The sequence below is a fragment of the Capsicum annuum genome, chromosome 3 (assembly GCF_002878395.1).
Source record: "Capsicum annuum cultivar UCD-10X-F1 chromosome 3, UCD10Xv1.1, whole genome shotgun sequence".
Classification (NCBI taxonomy): Eukaryota; Viridiplantae; Streptophyta; class Magnoliopsida; order Solanales; family Solanaceae; genus Capsicum; species Capsicum annuum.
The window spans coordinates 17386651-17397893 of NC_061113.1; the positions used below are offsets into that span (position 1 = coordinate 17386651).

General features: G+C 32.9%; 1 pseudogene; it reads right to left on the reverse strand.

Annotated features, from left to right (window-relative positions):
- Positions 1 to 838: 838 nt before the first annotated feature.
- Positions 839 to 2080, reverse strand: LOC124897018 (annotated as a pseudogene).
- Between the last annotated feature and the right edge of the window lie 9163 nt (positions 2081 to 11243).

Here is an 11243-nt window from a genome sequence, read left to right on the forward strand (position 1 = left end):
CATTTGAGTCAGTTTATGAAAGACCCTAGGAAACCTCATTCGAAAGATGCATTTCATTTACTAAGGTATCTCAAGTCTGATCCAACACTAGGGATCTTTATGTCACATGATCCAAATTATACTGTCAAAGCATATTGCGATTCTGACTGGGCTGCATGCCCAGTTTCCCGAAGATCAGTTAATGATTACATTGTTTTGCTGGGTAATAGTCCAGTGAGTTGGAAATCTACGAAGCAAGAAACTGTATCCCTATCCTCAGCAGAAGCAGAGTAAAAAACCTTGAGGAAAGTCGCAGGAGAACTGGTTTGGCTAAGTCGACTACTTGAGGAACTTTCAGTACCATTACCATCTCCTATTGAGGTGTATTGTGATAGCCAATCAGCTCTTCATATTGCAAAGAACCCTGTGTTCCATGAGAGGACTGAATATATTGAAGTGGACTGCTATTTTGTAAGAAATCTCCTACAAGCTGGATTAATTTCACTCCACCACATCTCCTCAGATTTTTAACTAGCAGATGTACTTACCAAAGCACTCACAGGAATCAAACACTTTGCTGCGTTACACAAGTTTTTCTGTGTTTTCTACTCCTCCAACTTGAGGGGGGGGGGGGGGGGGGTATTAAGATTAACTACTAGATTAGATAATTAATTACACTGCTGCTGTATGTAATTAGTTAGTTAGTATTAGTTAGTTATTAGCTTAGTGTGACAGCTCACTGCCATCTGTAAAGTTGGTTACTAAATACTTTGTAATCTTTCTCTATAAGTACTCATATGCTCACAATGGAAGTGAGTTGAGCAATTTTCCAGAAACTGATTTCTTCCTCCTTTCTTTCTTCTCTCCTTCTTTGCTCATATGAGTTAAGCTTTAAGGTTCAACCTCCAGTATATGGAATGAAGGATTCTCTCACTATTATTAACACCTAGAAATCTGGTTGAGCCATCCTTTGGATTGTATTTTGTGAAGCGTGTTAGAAACCAAAGAAAAATTTCACCTTCGTTTGACTGTAAAATGGATGGATGATATTTGTATTTTAAAGAATCATCAGGAGACTTGATGGTAAACGTCTTTGTCCAAGATTCTCTTATCCCATACTCCTTCATAACCCAGATATCAACATGAGTCCATGTGTTATAACAAAAAACACTAAGATCACCCTCAAACACTCCTAGTTTCATAAATATACATCCTTTTAAATAGCAAAACTGCTATACTTCTATCCATTTCTCATTAGTCAAATCAATAGAAATAATGTTCCATTGCTTGTCAAGCCAATGAAGTTTCCCCTTGACAAACTTAGCAGAATAACTGAATAGCTCTCTATATTGAAGGTCACCAATACGACTCCAAGAATCACTCTTTAGACTATACATCTTGACCTCAACGTCACTCGGGTGTCCCTGTCCCACGACGTAAATAGAGATAATAATTAGTACCTTGTAATCATCTTGGAACTAATCATATGCAAAACAAAAATTGGAATGAGCAAAACCAACCTCATGGTTACGCCTAGACCTATAACTAGGGAGTTTCTTATACTTTCTAATTGAAGGATTCCATATAAACAAGTCATATAATCCGTGAAATACTACAACGGAAAGTCAAATCAATCCATTGATATAACCCACAAGCCGAGGATGAGCACCGAAAATTTTACGATGATAATCCAAGTCAAGTGCCTCAGTTACAGAATCGCAAAGTAAAGAGCTAACAGAACATCCCCTGACATCAGGGTTAGAATAATAAGCCTCACACAGAACTCTGTGGTGAGTGTAGTCCTTATTAGTAGAAGATAATAAGAGATGAGCCTTCACAAATTGAGGGCTAGAGATTAACGAAAGCCAAGATTTGCAAACAAACCTGAATTGCAAGAGGGATTTCACAGGAAGCTTTAGCAAGGTTTCAGTGATGAGTTCTTCGGGAAGGATAGGCATAACGAAGACTGAATCATTAACAAGATTTATGGGTTTGTTCCATTTTTGGTGTTGAAAATGGGCTTGTCTCTTTCCAGGACAACTGGTTCGTAATTGAAGCTCAGAGTTTGGGGGAAATAGGGATTTTAGTATTTATAGTCCCTTGTGTATTTGTTTTTTTAAAAAAATTATGTCAAAATAATTGACATTTTAACTAATATATAGTGAATATAAATTTATGGAAAAGTTAGAAACCAATTTTTATAAGAATTTTTTTCAATAAATAAAGGATTTTTCTTCATTGTAATGAGGACTCCTCAAGAAACCCCACAAGAATTCATAATAAATAAAGAAGTGTATTCTCTTCTCTCTCCATTCTTTTTATTCTTATTTTATATTTTATTACACGTTATCAACACGAGTCTTTAACCAACTGAGAACAAGTGATACGGAAGAGACTAGGAACTCACAAAATTACACCAAAACTGTCCACTCAACAAGGCACAAATCGAGGACCCTTTGAGAGCTAGTTTCGGCCAAGAACAAGAATACGAGTTTGACAAGTTAACAAGGTGTAGGTGACACCAAAATTATCCAACCAAAATAAGTTATAACACAATATAATGAACACTGAATAACAACAACAATGTTATTACAATACAACACCACACGGCTTACAACACAAGATACAAACTACTACAAGATGACAACAAACAAAAGGATAGCTAGCTAGACAAAGGTGGTATAAATTCTAAGAACCAAAGAGTATATTAAACTCTAAGACCCTTAACACCTACACACACAATCACTTAACTCTTACGACGACACTAGAGCGGAGTCCACCACTCAAGCACCAACGTTTCTAACAAACAAGCAATCACAAGAGATTTCACCCTTGAATGCTATCCTAGTTACAAGTTTTGGTTTTGTACTTCAAGGAGAGAAGACTTGGTGTTTAAAAAGTTCAAGAGTTACAATAATCATCAACCAAAGAACTAAAGACCTAAGCTAGTCTATTTATAGACTTATTACAAAAGTAAGGTGAAATAACCAAAAAGACCCTTTAATGAATGACTTCAAGTAGGCGCCCTTGGAGTGCTATGTATGGACGGTGTGGGTGTCCATTTAGGTAATCCTTTGAACTTCATTTGCATTCACCAAGTCTTGGGTCTAACACGCACTCTCTTAAGTTCATATCCGTGATCATTCTTGTATCATCCTCTCCATCTTGAGAGAAATTTGCCCATAAATTCACGGCTTCACCTTGCTCAATTGGCCATTTCAAAGAAACCACTCAAAATATCCCGCAAAACATGAGATGGCACCAAAATAGTCCGCAAAGAACATAAGGAACACGGGATCTCATTAACACGTCTCAGTCAACTTCTTTATTTTGAACCTCGGTTTCCTTTCCATCTTGAGATTTCTTTTAATATCATCCATTTCAATTCCCATATCTCTACTTGGTGGCAGGTTCCTTGTTGGTCCCATGGACCAACTCTTCTTTCATGCCCTCGGTATCCCTTTTTATCCCTATGTCTTCTTCTAAACTCTTCTTTCATCATATAAGCCTCATCATAGACTTCATATCCTTCATGTTCCTCTCTTCCATGTTTCGCTATATGGACGAGTCGGTTTTAGAAAAGTGGAGCTTGGAAGGGAGGAGTTTGATTTGGTGAAGGTTGACACCTTTGGTTAAGTTGTTCTTGGATAGGAGGGTTCGATTTTAGTGGAGGAATTTAGCTTCCAAGTCCTTCTTGTTGGACTTGATCAAATTGCGGGGGAGGTGGTACACTTAGGTCTCAGTTTTTAGGGTAATTGGGAGCTTGGATTATGGCATTTTGTGGTGGTCTTGGAGAATTGATCATTTGAGGTAAAGTTTTGAGGGCAATGGTGGTGGAAGTGTTTTGGTCATGCCTACTTGAGGAAACATGGAGTCGAGGAGTATAAGAACAGGAGTTCCTTCGACTCTCCATATGATCCAACCTCTCAACCATAGCAACCACATCCGAGTCAATCTTTTCAAGACCCACATTCGCCCTAGTAATGTCTCGGGACATAGCATCAAGGAGGGCCAAAATGGTTTCCATTATGACCAAGGAATTACCTTCAAGATTCGGATTCACAACATCAACACACTAACAATGTTCAAGTCTTTGAACCGCAAGCAATAATACCACACAAAACTACAAGACAAAACACACGTTGTTGTTAAAGAAAATTTGTTCCAAGACTTTGATGTTCAATACTACCCCTTTTAGAAAGATATTTTGGCTATGGTGTAGGTGGACAAGATTTTAGACTCTCTTTTCAAGAGTAAAAAGGTCTTCTACTAACTTTTCAACAACTTGCACTCTTTTGGTAAAACATCCTTTTGGAGTAGTTGTCTCTTTCCTCTTTTGTCTATTCTTGAAAATTGTTGTTACTCTTTTTTGGTAAGTATGCTTTTTGAATGTCTCTTTTTCTTTTACTACTTTGGTGTTGTCTTGGAATTTTTTTCAAGACAAACACAAAGTCTTATACTTCTTTTCTCTCTTCAATATCAAACAACAACTTTTTCAACACAACACAAGAACACAAGATGAACACCACCTCCAACAACAACAAAATCGTCCTCTTAACACCACAACACAACTTGAATCTTGCTCAAGAAATTGGATGGTAGACTCAATAAGTGTTGAGGAGAAAGTAAACCAACACTAGAAACAAACTAAGACAATGAAACACACTCAAATCTAGACACAAATCTCTGTCAAACACAACAACAACAACAAGAACATGCAACCAAGAACAAGAATATTTCAACTTTTTTTTTTAATTTTTCGACTAAGGGAGCCCAAGATTGGTAGTGTAGGAACATAACCAGCCTTGCTCTGATACCAAATGATACGAAAGATACTAGGAACTTACGAAATGACACAAAAATAGTCCACTCAACAAGGCATAAATTGAGGACCCTTTGAGAGCTAGTTTTGGCCAAGAACAAGAATACGAGTTTGACAAGTTAACAAAGTGTAGGTGACACCAACATCATCCAGAAAAACTAAGTTACAACATAATATAATGAACAATGAAGAACAATCACAATGTTATAATAAGACAACACCACACGACCTACAACACAAGATACAAACTACTACAAGATGACAACAAACAAAGGATAGCTAGCTAGACAAAGGTGGTATAAATCCTAAGAACCAAAGAGTATATTAAACTGTAAGACCCTTAACACCTTCACACACAATCACCTAACTCTTACGACGACACAAGAGCGGAGTCCACCACTCAAGCACCAACATTTTTAACAAATAAGTAATCACAAGAGATTTCACCCTTGAATGTTATCCTAGTTACAAGTTTCGGTTTTGTACCTCAAGGAGAGAGAACTTAGTGTTTCAAAAGTTCAAGACTTATAATAATCATCAACTAAAGAACTAAAGACCTAAACTAGTCTATTTATAGACTTATTACAAAAGTAAGGTGAAATGACCAAAAAGGCCTTTAATGAATGGCTTCAAGTAGGCGTCCTTGGAGTGCTATGTATGGAAGGTTTTGGTGTCCATTTAGGTACTCCTTTGCACTTCATTTTCATCCACCAAGTCTCGGGTCCAACACGTACTTTCTTAAGTTCATATCTGTGATTATTCTTGTATCAACAAATTTGCAAAATATGTTTTAATTTAGAGTTAGAATCTTTTCTCACGGTCCAGTTGGTTAAATTCCAATACATAATTCTATCAAGGATGAAATCTTTTCATTGTTCATAAAGATAATTACTTTCTCCATTTTATATTGTGGTGTATGATTAAAGATAGTAACTGAAATTCAAATCTAAAAAAAATTCTAAAACATCACAATAAATTTTCTTCTTTGTTGCATTATGTTCTGAAAAAAAAGGGTCATCAACTGCTTTCTTCAGTTCTCAAAAATATCAATATGAACATCCCCATATTGTTGCATCATTCGGGTATTTGAGAGTCAAAAATTATTTATCAATCCTACAAAAGTGACGCAATTATTGTTTCAGAAAGTATAACCTTCTTGAAATTGATTGCTACGATCACGATGAAATTGAATATTGACGAAGTTCGTTAAAAAATTAAAGTAAAATACATTATTAAAGGTAATTCTTCTCCAATTATCATAAGGAATGACAATGGAGTGAGGATTTACATGGAACTGAAGAAACAATTTTTGGAATTTGTCAATATGGTATTTCATGCCTTGAAAAAATAAAAGCAGACTCAAATTAAGAGGGAAAAAGACAACAGCAGACTGATAAGTATTAAAGATAACACTATACAACAGTTGCACATGTATGTGGGCACATTAGTCATTTAAAAAATAATCTGCAGTAATGTATAATGTCATACTATATATTTAAGTATTACCATTAAACATGTATACTTCTGTATCCTTATCAGAAGGTATAATGTAACCTAATATAATAGTAATACTTTCTAATTGTACAATACCAAATAATACATAAAATGCCTCTTATATGTAATAAGAACTTCTTATGTATAACATAATGAAATATATAGCAGAAGAATTATATTATATATTAGTCTTCCAAAATAACTAATGTATAATGCATGATATATTATAAATTATACATTAAAATATAATCTTCCAAAATGCATAATATCACACTATACATATAAAATATTCACCTTATACATTAATTATCTACAAAATTATAATAATTTTAAGGAAAAATTAATGTTGTTGTAACGTTACATTGGCTACACGATAATAAGGAAAAAGAATGATTCAAATTTCTTTATTACATGAATTGAAAGTGTACATCAATCTACATTAGCTTGACTGTAGGCATAAATAAAGAAGCATATATATGGAGCAAAAATTGGTGCACTAAAATAGAAGAAAAATATGATATTTTGATATGTATGAAAGGGATGAGAGAGAAAAAGTGAATTTAAGGGATTTAAGTAATTACTTTGGGGTTTTTATAATTTCTTTTCCAATATGTGATTTTATTTAATAAGGTAAAGTTACTTTGTGTATATATGTAATTTTATTGCAGGTTGAAAATTTTATTGATTTGGCTACGCTGGTTTTACATAGCCTGGATTGGATCTTATTGTGCTTCACAATTCTAAAGCAACAATTATCTCAAAGATTCATATACTTTGAATGATATGTTAGAGGAAATTTCTCTATAATTATGTGTATGTCTCGATTTGCTTCTAAAGTTACAATATCATAAAAGAGGTTATAAGCTATTATAAATTTGATGTGGTTAATACATTCGGCCAGAGTCTCAATGTATCATGATGATATGATTTTGGTTTCAAGTCCCACCGATTTATTCCTAAGATAACACCTTTATATGGTAAAACGTTGAGTTTGAATCTCAATGCACCATATTAATGATATAATGATGACTAAGATAAAATAATGAGCATTTGATTGAAAATCACGAAACATATCCCATTGAATATGCTTCATTCTCTTAATTAATGGATATACAATGATGCACAAAAATGGATTCTCTAAAGTAAATTGAGATGTATGTTAGTTTTCCTAATATGAGAGGGAGATAATGAACAACTAAGTAATATGTAATGAGTTATCATCAATATGATCCTCATTCAAAAAATAATTCAAATTAAATGCTAGGAGCATTTACTGACCCCAAACTGATTTCATATTTAGTTGTGGATGCTCCTATTGTGTATCCCTAAAGGATAAAGTCTAAATATACATAAAGCGTGGTAGACCAATCGATTCCAAATGAAATCATTCTTGAAAATGATAAGGAGAAAATAATCATAATAAGAAGACATTATGCTCTTAACGAGCATGAAACCATATGAAAGGTTCAGATACCTGAAAATAATGAAGTAATGAGATCTCATAGTGTTATGTCGCATTGTGAATCGATACAAAATGATATATCATCGATAATATCTTTGATACAATATTGACACATTATTGTAAAATATTACAAGGATATAAATTTTACGTTTATTTAAGTATACTGACATAGAAATATTTATCAAGTGACATGAAAAAATACATCTCGATAAGCATAAAACTTATTTAATTTGCAGTCTAGACACTTGAAGATGTCACACATGAAATGTCAAATATTGTCCTCTTGATAAAAATTATATGAAAACTTTTTAAGGATTCAAAATATTTGGAGCATATAAAAGTTTTTGGGGAACTTATTTATAATGCTTATATTGCATAAACTTATAACTTGAAAATCACTAGAACTCTTGGAAAGTTTTCAAATACAATAGATCATTTGCTGAAATGATACATATATCGAATTGAATTGGTTATGAAGTACCATATCTTAGTGCACACTCTTTTTCCCTTATGAGGTTGTCACACTGAATTTTCTTTATAAGGGTTTTAATGAAGCAATCTATATATGTATTATTAGAAATGTGTACTCTATTTTCTTCACTGAATTTTTTTAGTAAGATTTTAACGATGCATATTATCTATCAATTAGACATTCAAGTGAAAGTATTATAAATATATAATCATTTATAGTGAATATCTATTTATGAAAAAGTTAGAAATCCTAATTTTTGGGATAAAGTTAATTTTTTCTTATAAATAAAAAGGTTTTCTTTATTGTAATGAGACCCTTCAAGAAACCCCTAAAGTGTTTCTCATGAGAAATAAAGAAGTCTCATCTCTTCTCTCTCCATTCTCCTTGTTCTTACTTTATATTTCATAACAAAATCAAGATTAATTGAACTTCTTTTTTCAACTTTATCTTTGTAATTTAATAAAGAGTAATTAACTTCAATAGTTAATGATAATATTTATGTGAGTTTATAAGGTCATATTAGTTAATTTGCACTTATTAATTTCTCCTTAAAAATTATGTAAAAGGCAAACATGCCAAGTAATATGAGTCAGTGAAACTAGTTTAATTACTTCCACCATTTCAAAATACTCCCTCCGTTCATCGATAATTATCCACTATGACTTGACACACAGAGTAAGAAACACTAAATGATAAAGGCAATTTTACTATACTGCTCTTTGAATATAATTAATTCAGTATTTTAAAAAATGTATCGGGTAATGACCGTAATTATTAACTAAAGGTAAAATTGATAGAAATAGGTAAATTATCTATTAATTTTTTAAACTGGACAAGTATTATTAGACATCTATTTTTAGTGTAGTGAACAAGTAAAAAAGAACGGAGGGAATAGTTGGCACTTGTTGTCTTGACATCTCCATTAACAAAATATTTGTTATGGGATTATTTACCGAATTAGTCTTTCTAGTTATATTTGATAATATAAATCTGAATATATATATACTTTGTTTGGTCATTTAATGATAGAGGTAGTATTGAAAGTATATAATAAAATTATCTTAATTTTCAACTAAATTGAAACAAATATTTTTAAAAGAAGGGTCAACTATTTTAAAATGAAGGGTGTAATATATTCTTTATTAATTTTTTATTCTTTATCTATTTACATTTCTTAATTTTAGAATAGTTAAAGAAAGTAAGGGACAAATGAATTTGTCAATTAAATGGAGTCCTTCAGATTTTAAAAATTAAATAAAAAGGACATATATTTTTTAATTTTTACACTTCTACCTCAAACAACTGTAACATTTGTCTCAACGACTATAAAAGATGTTCGACAACTGTGCGAAGTAGTTGAATAATATTGTTGGAACAACTAATGCAACTGTCGAACAACTATATTATTTCAAGAACTTGACCCCTTCTAATGTAATTAATATTGCGAGACCCATTCATCCCTTTTGATTAATTGAAGACTTGGGAGATATTTGATAATGCTCAAATTACACTCTTGAATGGGTGTAAGCGATCGTTGTCAATATAATAACCCAACTTAGGTTGGGGTCGAATCCACAAGGAGTGAAAGCATGAAATTCAAAACTTAAGAGTATTAATAGTCTACTAAAAGATGACCCACAGTGTGAATAAAGCAAGCACAAATATAAAATGGTGGGGGAGGGGGAGGGGGAGGGGGATGAAGAATGCTAACAGTGAATTCAATTGAGAATAAGCCTTGGGGTTATGCAATTATAGGTATGGGATCATGCATGGGTATTTGGCCATTTATTCAACTTTTAGGTAAAAACCATGGGTAGGGTAGATGCCAATGTATTAGTGTCAATCTTTCAATTACAACACCAAATTTCACAAATGGGTTCTTTCGAACACCTCACAAGTGTGATGATTCTCCACATCTATTGCCTCAATTGACATCCTTATGTCTAAGAGATATCATTAAATGAAATGAATCAAGTTATTGGTGCACTTATTCCTCACTCATGTCCTCTCTTTCAAGAATGACATGGGTTCTAGGGTGGTTGGAGTTTGCAACCCCTAACTCTCAATTATTTCATGAAATAAATGCAACGCCCATCACAACTAACTAATTAGAAAAATAATTAGCTAAAGCCCATGCACTACCACTAAGGGTATCAAGTGGGCCGGGTCACCGACCCACCTAAATAAACCGACCCGGTAAGCCCAAGGGCTTTAGGGTACCGGGCAATTTTTTTTAATTTGGGCTCGGTTAACCCGGCCCGGTCCAGGCCCGCTGGTTAACCGGCCCGGATTAATTTATTTATTTTTTGAAAATTTTGGATTTTGGGTTTGGTCCAACGGCTATATAAAAACGGCTAGTTTGGGCCCATTAATTAAAAAAAATATTTTTTTACTTTTAAAATAATTTTTTAATGCCAAAAAAAATTCTATAAATACCCTACACCTTCAAATCATTTTTCACACAATCTTTCACTCTCTCAAATCTCATTTTCTCTCAAATCTCAATTCTCAATTCTCAAATATTCAATATATTTAATTTCCTAAAGTGCTCACTTTAATTTTCTAATTTTGCGGTTACAAAGTACAAGTGGAAGTTTCTAAATTTGCAACCTTCGGATACTTTCACAATTTGGTATTGTTGTTCCATCTCTTATGTTTAATTTTTATTTATTGTATTAATTGTTGAATATTTAATTTTATTATATTTGTGTATTTTAAAATTTTTAGTTTAATTTAATTTATATTATGGATAAATTAAGAAACCTCGCTACTAAAGGTGTTAAATTTTTTTTTCCCGAAAGCAATAGTGGTAGTAAAAAATGAATTACTAGTGGTAGAGGTACTTCAAGCAGTAGATATACCCGTGTACCTTCGTCTCCTGTACCGCTTGGTACACCTTTTGAGAAAGAAATAGGTGTAGGAGCTCACGATATGGATTATGTAGAAGCTCAGAAAATTACAGTATAGTAGAAGAAAATGAAGTAGATGCGGTTAATTTAGACGAAGATGATGAA